The sequence below is a fragment of the Salmo salar genome, chromosome 25 (genome assembly GCF_965601325.2).
Source record: "Salmo salar chromosome 25, fSalSal1, whole genome shotgun sequence".
NCBI lineage: Eukaryota > Metazoa > Chordata > Actinopteri > Salmoniformes > Salmonidae > Salmo > Salmo salar.
The window spans coordinates 53,167,686-53,185,385 of NC_138315.1; the positions used below are offsets into that span (position 1 = coordinate 53,167,686).

A 17,700-nucleotide genomic window follows, 5' to 3' on the forward strand; every position below is an offset into this window, starting at 1 on the left:
TGACTAACCCCCTTGTTGACTAACGCCCTGATTAACACACTGCTGACTAACACACTGCTGACTAACACCCTGCAGACTAACACCCTGCAGACTAACACCCTGCTGACTAACACCCTGCAGACTAACACCCTGCTGACTAACACCCTGCTGACTAACACCCTGCTGACTAACACCCTGCTGACTAACACCCTGCTGACTAACACCCTCCTGACTAACACCCTGCTGACTAACACCCTGCTGACTAACACCCTGCTGACTAACACCCTCCTGACTAACACCATGCTGATTAACACCATGCTGACTAACACCCTGATGACTAACACCCTGCTGATTAACACCATGCTGACTAACACCATGTTGACTAACACCCTGACTAACACCCTGATTAACACCATGCTGATTAACACCATGCTGACTAACACCATGTTGACTAACACCCTGACTAACACCCTAACTAACACCCTGCTGACTAACACCCTGATTAACACTCTGACTAACACCCTGCTGACTAACACCCTGACTAACACCCTGCTGACTAACACCCTGACTAACACCCTGCTGACTAACACCCTGCTGACTAACACCCTGACTAACACCCTGCTGACTAACACCCTGACTAACACCCTGCTGACTAACACCCTGCTGACTAACACCCTGCTGACTAACACCTTGACTAACACCCTGACTAACACCCTGCTGACTAACACCCTGCTGACTAACACCCTGACTAACACCCTGCTGACTAACACCCTGCTGACTAACACCCTGCAGACTAACACCCTGCTGACTAACACCCTGCAGACTAACACCCTGCAGACTAACACCCTGCTGACTAACACCCTGCTGACTAACACCCTGACTAACACCCTGCTGACTAACACCCTGACTAACACCCTGCAGACCAACACCCTGCTGACTAACACCCTGCTGACTAACACCCTGCTGACTAACACCCTGCAGACTAACACCCTGCAGACTAACACCCTGCTGACTAACACCCTGACGACTAACACCCTGACGACTAACACCCTGCTGACTAACACCCTGACTAACACCCTGCTGACTAACACCCTGCTGACTAACACCCTGCTGACTAACACCCAGCTGACTAACACCCTGAGTAACACCCTGACTAACACCCTCCTGACTAACACCATGCTGATTAACACCATGCTGATTAACACCATGCTGACTAACACCCTGCTGACTAACACCCTGACTAACACCCTGCTGACTAACACCCTGACTAACACCCTGCTGACTAACACCCTCCTGACTAACACCATGCTGATTAACACCATGCTGACTAACACCATGTTGACTAACACCCTGACTAACACCCTGATTAACACCCTGCTGACTAACACCCTGCCGACTAACACCCTGCTGACTAACACCATGCTGACTAACACCCTGACTAACACCCTGCTGACTAACACCATGCTGACTAACACCCTGACTAACACCCTGCTGACTAACACCCTAACTAACACCCTGCTGACTAACACCCTGACTAACACTCTGACTAACACCCTGCTGACTAACACCCTGCTGACTAACACCCTGCTGACTAACACCCTGCAGACTAACACCCTGCAGACTAACACCCTGCAGACTAACACCCTGCAGACTAACACCCTGCAGATTAACACCCTGACTAACATCAATAGAGATCAAGTGTAAACGGAGAAGGATTCAGAGGATGCCAGTGTGGTCTGATGTGAACCCATATGAAGGTAGAGGAGACTGTACCTGGAACTGGCCTTCTGTGACCATGTAAGCACAGAGCAGAGATCCTGCTAATAGCCCCGAGCCAATGATCAGGTTCTGGGTTTGGTTCAGTAGGGCCAACGAGGCGTTGGTCTTCCACTCTGACTGCTGCAGACAGGATCAACCAATCAGGACAGGGAAACACAATCACCAGTTAGCTACCTCAACACTCAACCAATCAGGACAGGGGTACACGATCACCAGCTAGCTACCTCAACATTCAACCAATCAGGACAGGGGAACACGATCACCAGCTAGCTACCTCAACATTCAACCAATCAGGACAGGGGAACACGATCACCAGCTAGCTACGTCAACATCAACCAATCAGGACAGGGAAACACAATCACCAGCTAGCTACCTCAACACTCAACCAATCAGGACAGGGGTACACAATCACCAGCTAGCTACCTCAACACTCAACCAATCAGGACAGGGGTACACAACCACCAGCTAGCTACCTCAACACTCAACCAATCAGGACAGGAGAGCACAATAACCAGCTAGCTACCTCAACATCGACCAATCAGGACAGGAGAGCACAATCATCAGCTAGCTACCACAACACTCAACCAATCAGGACAGGAGAGCACAATCCTCAGCTAGCTACCTCAACACTCAACCAATCAGGACAGGGGAGTCCTATCATCAGCTAGCTACCTCAACATCGACCAATCAGGACAGGAGAGCACAATCATCAGCTAGCTACCTCAACACTCAACCAATCAGGACAGGAGAGCACAATCCTCAGCTAGCTACCTCAACATCGACCAATCAGGACAGGAGAGCACAATCCTCAGCAAGCTACCTCAACATCGACCAATCAGGACAGGAGAGCACAATCATCAGCTAGCTACCTCAACACTCAACCAATCAGGACAGGGGTACACAACCACCAGCTAGCTACCTCAACACTCAACCAATCAGGACAGGAGAGCACAATAACCAGCTAGCTACCTCAACATCGACCAATCAGGACAGGAGAGCACAATCATCAGCTAGCTACCGCAACACTCAACCAATCAGGACAGGGGAGCACAATCATCAGCTAGCTACCTCAACACTCAACCAATCAGGACAGGAGAGCACAATCATCAGCTAGCTACCTCAACACTCAACCAATCAGGACAGGAGAGCACAATCCTCAGCAAGCTACCTCAACACTCAACCAATCAGGACAGGGGAGTCCAATCACCAGCTAGCTACCTCAACATCGACCAATCAGGAAAGGAGAGCACAATCCTCAGCTCGCTACCTCAACACTCAACCAATCAGGACAGGGGAGCACAATCATCAGCTAGCTACCTCAACACTCAACCAATCAGGACAGGAGAGCACAATCATCAGCTAGCTACCGCAACACTCAACCAATCAGGACAGGGGAGCACAATCATCAGCTAGCTACCTCAACACTCAACCAATCAGGACAGGGGAACACGATCACCAGCTAGCTACCTCAACACTCAACCAATCAGGAGAGCACAATATCTAAAAGTCAGACTGTATAGATGTCAATACCCCAACAACAGGACCTGGAGATTGTAAAGTCAGGAAATGTTCGTTATCCTTTTACCTGGTACTTCAGAATTGCCTCTTCGAAGCAGGTCACTTCATACCCCTCAGCATTGTAATATTTCACCTGCAAACAAAAGGTTTGACTGAATGCATGGTTTATCTGGGTAGTAAGCTGTGGAGGAGGTTGGGATGTGAAAGGGTTCTGGGTAAGGTTTGGGTTTGGGGTTTAGCAGGGGGTATTGGATATGGCTCAGTCAGTACCGTCTCAAAGTTGAGCAGTGAATCCACAGCCTTAGACTTGGCGTTGTTGTCCTGAGTGTTCATGTCTCGTCTGTACTTGGTCCTCCACTCGGTGATCAGGATGGTGAAAGCTGGTGAATGAATATGTTTTCAGAGAACAACCTGGACTCCAAACACAAAGCATCGTTACCTCGACCACTGTCACGCTACTAACGCTGCGATCGGCTACAGCAAGTCATCAAACTGAGTCTGTCCTCTGTCAGTATCACTGTGTAATAGAATAGGACCCATCACTGTTATGCAACAAAACTTCATACTCCAGAAGCGATGTCAATACCACTGACCCCAAAAAAACCTTTCACCCTGGATTTCTGCATCCAGGGTGACGGAAACTCTAGTTCTACGGGCTGGAGACGTCCAGGGTGACGGAAACTCTAGTTCTACGGGCTGGAGACGTCCAGGGTGACGGAAACTCTAGTTCTACGGGCTGGAGACGTCCAGGGTGACGGAAACTCTAGTTCTACGGGCTGGAGACGTCCAGGGTGACGGAAACTCTAGTTCTACGGGCTGGAGACGTCCAGGGTGGCGGAAACTCTAGTTCTACGGGCTGGAGACGTCCAGGGTGACGGAAACTCTAGTTCTACGGGCTGGAGACGTCCAGGGTGACGGAAACTCTAGTTCTACGGGCTGGAGACGTCCAGGGTGGCGGAAACTCTAGTTCTACGGGCTGGAGACGTCCAGGGTGGCGGAAACTCTAGTTCTACGGGCTGGAGACGTCCAGGGTGGCGGAAACTCTAGTTCTACGGGCTGGAGACGTCCAGGGTGGCGGAAACTCTAGTTCTACGGGCTGGAGACGTCCAGGGTGACGGAAACTCTAGTTCTACGGGCTGGAGACGTCCAGGGTGGCGGAAACTCTAGTTCTACGGGCTGGAGACGTCCAGGGTGACGGAAACTCTAGGGGTGACGGAAACTCTAGTTCTACGGGCTGGAGACGTCCAGGGTGACGGAAACTCTAGTTCTACGGGCTGGAGACGTCCAGGGTGGCGGAAACTCTAGAGACGGAAACTAGAGTTTCCGTCTCTAGTTCTACGGGATGGAGACGTCCAGGGTGACGGAAACTCTAGTTCTACGGGCTGGAGACGTCCAGGGTGGCGGAAACTCTAGTTCTACGGGCTGGAGACGTCCAGGGTGGCGGAAACTCTAGTTCTACGGGCTGGAGATGTCATGACGGCCACTACTTGTGCACACACAACTAACTAGCTAGCGATTCCACACAGCTAACTAGCTAGCGATTCCACACAACTAACTAGCTAGCGATTCCACACAACTAACTAGCTAGCGATTCCACACAACTAACTAGCTAGCGATTCCACACAACTAACTAGCTAGTGATTCCAAACAGCTAACTGGCTAGTGATTCCACACAGCTAACTAGCTAGCGATTGTACACAGTGATTCCACACTGCTAACTAGCTAGCAATTCCACACAGCTAACTAGCTAGTGATTCCACACAGCTAACTAGCTAGTGATTCCACACAGTGATTCCACACAGCTAACTAGCTAGCAATTCCACACAGCTAACTAGCTAGTGATTCCACACAGCTAACTAGCTAGTGATTCCACACAACTAACTAGCTAGTGATTCCAAACAGCTTACTGGCTAGTGATTCCACACAGCTAACTAGCTAGCGATTGTACACAGTGATTCCACACTGCTAACTAGCTAGCAATTCCACACAGCTAACTAGCTAGTGATTCCACACAGTGATTCCACACAGCTAACTAGCTAGCGATTCCACACAGCTAACTAGCTAGCGATTCCACACAGCTAACTAGCTAGTGATTCCACACAGTGATTCCACACAGCTAACTAGCTAGTGATTCCACACAGTTAACTAGCTAGTGATTCCACACAGCTAACTAGCTAGCGATTCCACACTGCTAGCTAGCTAGTGATTCCACACAGTGATTCCACACAGTTAACTAGCTAGCGATTCCACACAGTGATTCCACACAGCTAACTAGCTAGTGATTCCACACAGCTAACTAGCTAGTGATTCCACACAGTGATTCCACACAGCTAACTAGCTCGCGATTCCACACAGCTAACTAGCTAGCGATTCCACACAGCTAACTAGCTAGCGATTCCACACAGCTAACTAGCTAGTGATTCCACACAGTGATTCCACACAGCTAACTAGCTAGTGATTCCACACAGCTAACTAGCTAGTGATTCCACACAGTGATTCCACACAGCTAACTAGCTCGCGATTCCACACAGCTAACTAGCTAGCGATTCCACACAGCTAACTAGCTAGTGATTCCACATCAGCTAAACCTGAATCAGTCAACTCACTGAGGTAGATCAGCAGGCAGATGAAGACGATGAGGCCGAACAAGGCACTGAAGTAGGACACAAAGTAGAGGATGGCGATGACTATATCAGCGATGGTGGGCAGGATACTGAAGATGATGTAGCTGAGGAGAGAGAGAGGAGAGAGGGTGGCAGGATACTGAAGATGATGTAGCTGAGAGAGAGAGAGGAGAGAGAGAGAGGGGAGAGAGGGGAGAGAGGGGAGAGAGGGTGGCAGGATACTGAAGATGATGTAGCTGAGAGAAAGAGAGAGAGGAGAGAGGGTGGCAGGATACTGAAGATGATGTAGCTGAGGAGAGAGAGGAGAGAGGGTGGCAGGATACTGAAGATGATGTAGCTGAGAGAGAGAGAGGAGAGAGAGAGGGGAGAGAGGGGAGAGAGGGGAGAGAGGGTGGCAGGATACTGAAGATGATGTAGCTGAGAGAGAGAGAGGAGAGAGAGAGGGGAGAGAGGGGAGAGAGGGGAGAGAGGGTGGCAGGATACTGAAGATGATGTAGCTGAGAGAGAGAGAGAGAGGAGAGAGGGTGGCAGGATACTGAAGATGATGTAGCTGAGAGAGAGAGAGGAGAGAGAGAGGGGAGAGAGGGGAGAGAGGGGAGAGAGGGTGGCAGGATACTGAAGATGATGTAGCTGAGGAGAGAGAGAGAGGAGAGAGGGTGGCAGGATACTGAAGATGATGTAGCTGAGAGAGAGAGAGAGGAGAGAGAGGAGAGAGAGGGTGGCAGGATACTGAAGATGATGTAGCTGAGGAGAGAGAGAGAGGAGAGAGAGGAGAGAGAGGGTGGCAGGATACTGAAGATGATGTAGCTGAGAGAGAGAGAGGAGAGAGAGAGGGGAGAGAGGGGAGAGAGGGTGGCAGGATACTGAAGATGATGTAGCTGAGGAGAGAGAGGAGAGAGAGAGAGGGGAGAGAGGGGAGAGAGGGTGGCAGGATACTGAAGATGATGTAGCTGAGGAGAGAGAGAGAGGAGAGAGAGGGGAGAGAGGGTGGCAGGATACTGAAGATGATGTAGCTGAGGAGAGAGAGAGAGGAGAGAGAGGGGAGAGAGGGTGGCAGGATACTGAAGATGATGTAGCTGAGGAGAGAGAGAGAGGAGAGAGAGGGGAGAGAGGGTGGCAGGATACTGAAGATGATGTAGCTGAGAGAGAGAGAGAGAGAGGAGAGAGAGGGTGGCAGGATACTGAAGATGATGTAGCTGAGAGAGAGAGAGAGGAGAGAGAGGGGAGAGAGGGTGGCAGGATACTGAAGATGATGTAGCTGAGGAGAGAGAGAGAGGAGAGAGAGGGTGGCAGGATACTGAAGATGATGTAGCTGAGAGAGAGAGAGAGGAGAGGTGTGTGTGTGTGTGTGTGTGTGTGTGTGTGTGTGTGTGTGTGTGTGTGTGTGTGTGTGTGTGTGTGTGTGTGTGTGTGTGTGTGTGTGTGTGTGTGTGTGTGTGTGTGTGTGTGTGTGTGTGGAGGGTGTGTGTGTGTGTGTGTGTGTGTAGGGTGTGTGTGTGTGTGTGTGTGGACGGGGCGTACCTGAGCAGGTTGTTTATAGAAGATGTTCCTCGGTCTACACTACGCAGAACGTCCCCAGTGTGTCTCTCAAGGTGCCAGCGCAGGGACAGGGAGTGGACGTGACCAAACAGACGGACACCTGCTGGTGAACTGCTGGACCTGCGTCCACAGGAAGGACCTCAGGTTACTGATAAACCCTGATGTACCTGGAGGTGGTGGGGGGGGGGGGGGGGGGGAGAGAGAGGGAGAGGGGAAGAGAGGGACAGACAGACAGACAGACAGACAGACAGACAGACAGACAGACAGACAGACAGACAGACAGACAGACAGACAGACAGACAGACACAGACGGAGAGGGAGAGGGAGAGGTACAGACAGACAGACAGACAGACAGACAGACAGACAGACAGACAGACAGACAGACAGACAGACAGACAGACAGACAGACAGACAGACAGACAGACGGACAGACAGAGAAACAAAGAGAGAGAGAGAGAGAGAGAAAGAGAGTCAAATCCAGCCAGTGAGAGACTCAGAGGAAGCCATGAATAGGTAACAGTGGCCATGAATAGGTAACAGTAGCCATGAATAGGTAACAGTAGCCATGAAGAGGTAACAGTAGCCATGAATGGGTAACAGTAGCCATGAATAGGTAACAGTAGCCATGAATAGGTAACAGTAGCCATGAATAGGTAACAGTAGCCATGAATAGGTAACAGTAGCCATGAATAGGTAACAGTAGCCATGAATAGGTAACAGTAGCCATGAAGAGGTAACAGTAGCCATGAATGGGTAACAGTAGCCATGAATGGGTAACAGTAGCCATGAATAGGTAACAGCAGCCATGAATAGGTAACAGCAGCCATGAATAGGTAACAGTAGCCATGAATAGGTAACAGTAGCCATGAATAGGTAACAGTAGCCATGAATAGGTAACAGTAGCCATGAATAGGTAACAGTAGCCATTAGAAGGTAACAGCAGCCATGAATAGGTAACAACAGCAGCCATGAATAGGTAACAACAGCCATGAATAGGTAACAGTAGCCATGAATAGGTAACAGTAGCCATGAATAGGTAACAGTAGCCATGAATAGGTAACAGTAGCCATGAATAGGTAACAGCATCCATGAATAGGTAACAGCAGCCATGAATAGGTAACAGTAGCCATGAATAGGTAACAGTAGCCATAAATAAGTAACAGTAGCCATGAATAGGTAACAGTAGCCATGAATAGGTAACAGTAGCCATGAATAGGTAACAGTAGCCATTAGAAGGTAACAGTAGCCATGAATAGGTAACAGCAGCCATGAATAGGTAACAGTAGCCATGAATAGGTAACAGTAGCCATGAATAGGTAACAGTAGCCATGAATAGGTAACAGTAGCCATGAATAGGTAACAGTAGCCATGAATAGGTAACAGTAGCCATGAATAGGTAACAGTAGCCATGAATAGGTAACAGCAGCCATGAATAGGTAACAGCAGCCTTGAATAGGTAACAGCAGCCATGAATAGGTAACAGTAGCCATGAATAGGTAACAGTAGCCATGAATAGGTAACAGTAGCCATGAATAGGTAACAGTAGCCATGAATAGGTAACAGTAGCCATGAATAGGTAACAGTAGCCATGAATAGGTAACAGCAGCCATGAATAGGTAACAGCAGCCATGAATAGGTAACAACAGCCATGAATAGGTAACAGTAGCCATGAATAGGTAACAGCAGCCATGAATAGGTAACAGCAGCCATGAATAGGTAACAACAGCCATGAATAGGTAACAGTAGCCATGAATAGGTAACTGTAGCCATGAATAGGTAACAGCAGTCATGAATAGGTAACAGTGGCCATGAATAGGTAACAGTAGCCATGAATAGGTAACAGTGGCCATGAATAGGTAACAGTAGCCATTAGAAGGTAACAGTAGCCATGAATAGGTAACAGCAGCCATGAATAGGTAACAGTAGCCATGAGTAGGTAACAGTAGCCATGAGTAGGTAACAGTAGCCACGAATAGGTAACAGTAGCCACGAATAGGTAACAGTAGCCATGAATAGGTAACAGTAGCCATGAATAGGTAACAGTAGCCATGAATAGGTAACAGTAGCCATGAATAGGTAACAGTAGCCAGTGAATAGGTAACAGTAGCCATGAATAGGTAACAGTAGCCATGAGAAGGTAACAGTAGCCATGAATAGGTAACAGTAGCCACGAATAGGTAACAGTAGCCACGAATAGGTAACAGTAGCCACGAATAGGTAACAGTAGCCACGAATAGGTAACAGTAGCCATGAATAGGTAACAGTAGCCATGAATAGGTAACAGTAGCCAGTGAATAGGTAACAGTAGCCATGAATAGGTAACAGTAGCCATGAGAAGGTAACAGTAGCCATGAATAGGTAACAGTAGCCACGAATAGGTAACAGTAGCCACGAATAGGTAACAGTAGCCATGAATAGGTAACAGTAGCCATGAATAGGTAACAGTAGCCATGAATAGGTAACAGTAGCCATGAATAGGTAACAGCAGCCATGAATAGGTAACAGTAGCCATGAATAGGTAACAGTAGCCATGAATAGGTAACAGTAGCCATGAATAGGTAACAGTAGCCATGAATAGGTAACAGTAGCCATGAATAGGTAACAGCAGCCATGAATAGGTAACAGTAGCCAGGAATAGGTAACAGCAGCCATGAATAGGTAACAGTAGCCATGAATAGGTAACAGTAGCCATGAATAGGTAACAGCAGCCATGAATAGGTAACAGTAGCCATGAATAGGTAACAGCAGCCATGAATAGGTAACAGTAGCCATGAATAGGTAACAGTAGCCATGAATAGGTAACAGTAGCCATGAATAGGTAACTGTAGCCATGAATAGGTAACAGTAGCCATGAATAGGTAACAGCAGCCATGAATAGCTAACAGTAGCCGTGAATAGGTAACAGTAGCCATTAGAAGGTAACAGTAGCTATGAATAGGTAACAGTAGCCATGAATAGGTAACAGTAGCCATGAATAGGTAACAGCAGCCATGAATAGGTAACAGTAGCCATGAATAGGTAACAGTAGCCATTAGAAGGTAACAGTAGCCATGAATAGGTAACAGTGGCCATGAATAGGTAACAGTAGCCATGAATAGGTAACAGTAGCCATGAATAGGTAACAGTAGCCATGAATAGGTAACAGTAGCCATGAATAGGTAACTGTAGCCATGAATAGGTAACAGTAGCCATGAATAGGTAACAGTAGCCATGAATAGGTAACAGTAGCCATGAATAGGTAACAGTAGCCATGAATAGGTAACAGTAGCCATGAATAGGTAACAGCAGCCATGAATAGGTAACAGTAGCCATGAATAGGTAACAGCAGCCACGAATAGGTAACAGCAGCCATGAATAGGTAACAGTAGCCATGAATAGGTAACAGCAGCCACGAATAGGTAACAGCAGCCATGAATAGGTAACAGTAGCCATGAATAGGTAACAGTAGCCATGAATAGGTAACAGTAGCCATGAATAGGTAACAGTAGCCATGAATAGGTAACAGCAGCCATGAATAGGTAACAGTAGCCATGAATAGGTAACAGTAGCCATGAATAGGTAACAGTAGCCATGAATAGGTAACAGCAGCCATGAATAGGTAACAGCAGCCATGAATAGGTAACAGTAGCCGTGAATAGGTAACAGTAGCCATGAATAGGTAACAGTAGCCATGAATAGGTAACAGCAGCCATGAATAGGTAACAGTAGCCATGAATAGGTAACAGTAGCCATGAATAGGTAACAGTAGCCATGAATAGGTAACAGTAGCCATGAATAGGTAACAGCAGCCATGAATAGGTAACAGTAGCCATGAATAGCTAACAGCAGCCATGAATAGTTAACAGTGATCGGAGTGTCCTATGATTCCTCACCTGCTCCTCCACCCTGGAGGAACTTGAGCAGGACATAAATACACACGGTGGTGGCCAGGGTCCTCCAGCTGCTGCCATCAACCAGATTATTCACTAGACAGACACAGAGGACAGATTATTCACTAGACAGACACAGAGGACAGATTATTCACTAGACAGACACAGAGGACAGATTATTCACTAGACAGACACACAGAGGACAGATTATTCACTAGACAGACACAGAGGACAGACACAGAGAGACAGAAACAGAGAGACAGAAACAGAGGACAGACACAGAGACAGAAACAGAGGACAGACACAGAGAGACAGACACAGAGAGGACAGATTATTCACTAGACAGACACAGAGGGCAGACACAGAGGACAGACACAGAGAGACACACACACAGAGAGGACAGATTATTCACTAGACAGACACAGAGAGACAGACACAGAGGGCAGACACAGAGAGACAGACACAGAGGACAGACACAGAGTACAGACACACAGAGGACAGACACAGAGAGGACAGACACAGAGAGGACAGACACAGAGGACAGACACAGAGGACAGACACACAGAGAACAGACACACAGAGGACAGACACAGAGGACAGACACAGAGGACAGACACACAGAGGACAGACACAGAGGACAGACACACAGAGGACAGACACACAGAGGACAGACACACAGAGGACAGACACACAGAGGACAGACACAGAGGACAGACACACAGAGGACAGACACACAGAGGACAGACACACAGAGGACAGACACACAGAGGACAGACACAGAGGACAGACACACAGAGGACAGATTATTCACTAGACAGACACAGAGAGGACAGACACAGAGGACAGATTATTCACTAGACAGACAACACGGTACGATATTGTCGCTGTCTGATAAAAAACCCTTATCTCCAAAACAGAAACTTTTCAAGAAATGGATTAACTAACATACAATTAGGAAACTTCAGAAGATATTTTAAATACATTTTCTTAGTCATGAAATCGATTCATAGCACATCAAATATGAAAATATAACAACACTCAAAGACTAAATGATGTAGGGAACAGACTGGTTCATCTGAAATACTCCTCTAACTTATAAACGAAAAACAAGAGATTTGCAATAACAAAATGGCGGCTGATTTTGGTCCCCCAAAAAAAACAAATCACGTAAAAAGTTGACAAAACGGTGCCAGCCAATAGCAAGAGCTGCCCGCCAGTCAACAGTCGTCGGAGCTGCCCGCCAGTCAACAGTCGTCGGAGCTGCCCGCCAGTCAACAGTCGTCGGAGCTGCCCGCCAGTCAACAGTCGTCGGAGCTGCCCGCCAGTCAACAGTCATCGAAGCTGCCAGCCAGTCAACAGTCGCCGGAGCTGCCCGCCAGTCAACAGTCGTCGGAGCTGCCCGCCAGTCAACAGTCGTCGGAGCTGCCCGCCAGTCAACAGTCGTCGGAGCTGCCCGCCAGTCAACAGTCGTCGGAGCTGCCCGCCAGTCAACAGTCGTCGGAGCTGCCCGCCAGTCAACAGTCGTCGGAGCTGCCCGCCAGTCAACAGTCGTCGGAGCTGCCCGCCAGTCAACAGTCGCCGGAGCTGCCCGCCAGTCAACAGTCGTCGGAGCTGCCCGCCAGTCAACAGTCGTCGGAGCTGCCCGCCAGTCAACAGTCGTCGGAGCTGCCCGCCAGTCAACAGTCGTCGGAGCTGCCCGCCAGTCAACAGTCGCCGGAGCTGCCCGCCAGTCAACAGTCGCCGGAGCTGCCCGCCAGTCAACAGTCGCCGGAGCTGCCCGCCAGTCAACAGTCGCCGGAGCTGCCCGCCAGTCAACAGTCGCCGGAGCTGCCCGCCAGTCAACAGTCGTCGGAGCTGCCCGCCAGTCAACAGTCGTCGGAGCTGCCCGCCAGTCAACAGTCGTCGGAGCTGCCCGCCAGTCAACAGTCGCCGGAGCTGCCCGCCAGTCAACAGTCGCCGGAGCTGCCCGCCAGTCAACAGTCGCCGGAGCTGCCCGCCAGTCAACAGTCGTCGGAGCTGCCCGCCAGTCAACAGTCGTCGGAGCTGCCCGCCAGTCAACAGTCGCCGGAGCTGCCCGCCAGTCAACAGTCGTCGGAGCTGCCCGCCAGTCAACAGTCGTCTGAACTGCCGGAGTGGCCCGACCGCCCCGAGCTGCCGGAGAGGCCCGACCGCCCCGAGCTGCCGGAGTGGCCCGACCGCCCCGAGCTGCCGGAGTGGCCCGACCGCCCCGAGCTGCCGGAGTGGCCCGACCGCCCCGAGCTGCCGGAGTGGCCCGACCGCCCCGAGCTGCCGGAGTGGCCCGACCGCCCCGAGCTGCGCCCCGAGCTGCCGGAGTGGCCCGACCGCCCAGAGCTGCCAGAGCTGCCAGACTGTCCCGAGCTTCCACTGTCCCGAGCTGCCAGACTGTCCCGAGCTGCCAGACTGTCCCGAGCTGCCAGACTGTCCCGAGCTGCCAGACTGCCCAGACTGTCCCGAGCTGCCAGACTGCCCAGACTGTCCCGAGCTGCCAGACTGTCCCGAGCTGCCAGACTGCCCAGACTGTCCCGAGCTGCCAGACTGCCCAGACTGTCCCGAGCTGCCAGACTGCCCAGACTGTCCCGAGCTGCCAGACTGCCCAGACTGTCCCGAACTGCCAGACTGCCCAGACTGTCCCGAGCTGCCAGACAGCCCAGACTGTCCCGAGCTGCCAGACTGCCCAGACTGTCCCGAGCTGCCAGACTGTCCCGAGCTGCCAGACTGCCCAGACTGTCCCGAGCTGCCAGACTGCCCAGACTGTCCCGAGCTGCCAGACTGCCCAGACTGTCCCGAGCTGCCGGACTGCCCAGACTGTCCCGAGCTGCCAGACTGTCCCGAGCTGCCAGACTGTCCCGAGCTGCCAGACTGTCCCGAGCTGCCAGACTGCCCAGACTGTCCCGAGCTGCCAGACTGTCCCGAGCTGCCAGACTGCCCAGACTGTCCCGAGCTGCCAGACTGCCCAGACTGTCCCGAGCTGCCAGACTGCCCAGACTGTCCCGAGCTGCCAGACTGCCCAGACTGTCCCGAGCTGCCAGACTGCCCAGACTGTCCCGAGCTGCCAGACTGTCCCGAGCTGCCAGACTGCCCAGACTGTCCCGAGCTGCCAGACTGTCCCGAGCTGCCAGACTGTCCCGAGCTGCCAGACTGTCCAGACTGTCCCGAGCTGCCAGACTGTCCCGAGCTGCCAGAGCTGCCAGACTGTCCCGAGCTGCCAGACTGCCCAGACTGTCCCGAGCTGCCAGACTGTCCCGAGCTGCCAGACTGTCCCGAGCTGCCAGACTGCCCAGACTGTCCCGAGCTGCCAGACTGCCCAGACTGTCCCGAGCTGCCAGACTGTCCCGAGCTGCCAGACTGCCCAGACTGTCCCGAGCTGCCAGACTGCCCAGACTGTCCCGAGCTGCCAGACTGCCCAGACTGTCCCGAGCTGCCAGACTGCCCAGACTGTCCCGAGCTGCCAGACTGCCCAGACTGTCCCGAGCTGCCAGACTGCCCAGACTGTCCCGAGCTGCCAGACTGCCCAGACTGTCCCGAGCTGCCAGACTGTCCCGAGCTGCCAGACTGCCCAGACTGCCCCGAGCTGCCAGACTGCCCAGACTGTCCCGAGCTGCCAGACTGCCCAGACTGCCCCGAGCTGCCAGACTGCCCAGACTGTCCCGAGCTGCCAGACTGCCCAGACTGTCCCGAGCTGCCAGACTGCCCAGGACTGTCCCGAGCTGCCAGACCTGCCCCGACAGCCTGGAACGGCCAGAGCCGGAGCCACCTCCAGAGATAGGTGGGTTGGGGAGGGGGGGTGTAGCACAGTGCCGTCGTTGACGGCAGCCTCCCTCCCTTCCCTCCCTTTAGTAGGGGGGAATTTTTATTTTTGGTGTTGCTTGGGGTTATTTTTGTTAAGTTGCTTCCGGGGTTAGCACCTTTAAGGGGGGGGGGGTACTGTCACGTCCTGGCCAGTATAAGGGTTAATTGGTATTGTAGTTTGGTCAGGACGTGGCAGAGGGTATTCGTTTTATGTGGTTCGGGGTGGTGTGTTTTGTTGAAGGGGCATTTGATTTAAGCATTCCGGGGTTTTTGGGCACTGTTTGGTTTTCATGTATTCTATGTTTAGTCTAGTGTGTCTGTTTCTATGTTTTGGTTAATTGGGGTTGGGACTCTCAGTTGAAGGCAGGTGTTGTCTATTTGCCTTTGATTGAGAGTCCCATATATTAGGGTGTGTTTGTCATTTGTGGGGAATTGTTGTGAGCACTGCGTTGGTTTAGCCTGCTGCACTGTCATGTTGTGAGTACTGTTCATGGTTTTGGTTTGGATACTTTACTTGTTTTGTTAATTAAAGAAACATGACTGTCCACACTTCCGCTGCGCCTTGGTCCGTCTCTCTCATGTATGACATTTTCAACGATGAGTACGACTTATTCTGTGACAATAGTATAATATATATATCACTTTCTGTTGTCACTTTCTGTTTTATGTCACTTTCTGTTGTAGAATATATATACATACACACTACCGTTCAATAGTTTGGGGTCAGTTATAAATGTCATTTTTTTGTCCATTAAAATAACATCAAATTGATCAGAAATACAGTGTAGACGTTGTTAGTGTTGTAAATGACTATTGTAGCTGGAAACGGCTGATTTTTTAATGGAATATCTACATAGGCGTACAGAGAGGCCCATAATCAGCAACCATCACTCCTGTGTTCCAATGACTTTTTATGTCACTTTCTGTTGTTGTGGAGAGTCTAAGGCCATATTGTTGTCTTTGTATTATCTGTGTACTGTACCACCTCTTCTATGTCTTAGAACAAATACTATTGGAAGGATTCCTATTGGTCTCTGTTGATATCCCATGTAAGCTCTGGAGAGGCTGGCTTCTTTAAAAAAAAGTAAAAAAAACTTGAGTCAAACTAATGTTGTCACCTAAAAAAGGTCAAGGTTTTCAGACACTGCCCCCTGCTGTTCTAAACGTTTTACTGCAGCTGAGTACTTTAAGCCAACAGGACAAGGCATTCAATCCGAGGGCACATTAAACTATGAATGAGACAGTATTGAAGTACAAAGTCAGAGGATATCAAAGGGTATAATGGCAGCAGTGTAGTAACTACCACCACAAAACAGGTGCCACCTGTAGGGCCACCTGTAGGGCCACCTGTAGGGACACCTGTAGGGCCACCTGTAGGGACACCTGTAGGGACACCTGTAGGGACACCTGTAGGGCCACCTGTAGGGACACCTGTAGGGACACCTGTAGGGCCACCTGTAGGGCCACCTGTGGTGCCACCTGTAGGGACACCTGTAGGGACACCTGTAGGGACACCTGTAGGGACACCTGTAGGGCCACCTGTAGGGACACCTGTAGGGACACCTGAAGGGCCACCTGTAGGGCCACCTGTAGGGCCACCTGTAGGGACACCTGTAGGGCCACCTGAAGGGACACCTGTAGGGACACCTGTAGGGCCACCTGTAGGGACACCTGTAGGGCCACCTGTAGGGACACCTGTAGGGACACCTGTAGGGCCACCTGTAGGGCCACCTGTAGGGACACCTGTAGGGCCACCTGTAGGGCCACCTGAAGGGCCACCTGTAGGGACACCTGTAGGGACACCTGTAGGGCCACCTGTAGGGCCACCTGTGGTGCCACCTGTAGGGACACCTGTAGGGACACCTGTAGGGACACCTGTAGGGACACCTGTAGGGACACCTGAAGGGCCACCTGTAGGGACACCTGTAGGGCCACCTGTAGGGACACCTGAAGGGACACCTGTAGGGCCACCTGTAGGGCCACCTGTAGGGACACCTGAAGGGACACCTGTAGGGCCACCTGTAGGGACACCTGAAGGGCCACCTGTAGGGACACCTGTAGGGCCAACTGTAGGGACACCTGTAGGGCCAACTGTTGAAACTCGACGTAAGAACACTGATGTGTAAATGCATTAAAATAAAATACAACATAAACAGGTCAACCAATTACAAAATACAACCATCGCGTCATATTTTCATACGTTAAACTGTATGCCAAACAACGAAAATAAATAGTCGTTTTACCTCAATAGTCAGAGTAATTCCAGCTCCTTTCGCATCTTGATTTGCCATTTGATAAACTAGACTAGAGGACCTCTTTTGTCTACTTGTTCCTCCAGGTCTAACTAATGTTCAACAGCCAGCCGCCACATACCGATGTTTCCAGGTTTGCTGTGCTTTTTCTTTTTGCACCGTCAGCACATTCTGCGTTCTAACTTCCCCGCAGCGCTCAGGGGAGAGCAGATGATAGAATTTGCATGCTTTAAAAGAGTGTTATTATACTGACTCGTTTAAGTGGTCAATATATGAACCATTGTTTTTTTTGTTTTTTTATAGAGATAACATAATAACACATTTTTTTTC

At 50.5% G+C, this 17,700-nt stretch overlaps 1 pseudogene across 1 annotated transcript in view; it reads right to left on the reverse strand.

The window, feature by feature from the left end:
• The window catches only part of LOC106586936 (ATP-binding cassette sub-family B member 6-like), a 57,621-nt pseudogene extending 41,615 nt beyond the window's left edge, over positions 1-16,006 (reverse strand). Inside the window, exons 1-7 of the transcript XR_014382679.1 lie at positions 15,982-16,006; positions 11,312-11,404; positions 7,422-7,606; positions 5,883-6,004; positions 3,547-3,656; positions 3,344-3,409; positions 1,753-1,878 (exon numbers count right to left, since the gene is read on the reverse strand). The product of XR_014382679.1 is annotated as an ATP-binding cassette sub-family B member 6-like (transcript). The remainder of the gene's footprint in view (positions 1-1,752; positions 1,879-3,343; positions 3,410-3,546; positions 3,657-5,882; positions 6,005-7,421; positions 7,607-11,311; positions 11,405-15,981) is intronic.
• Positions 16,007-17,700: the final 1,694 nt, after the last annotated feature.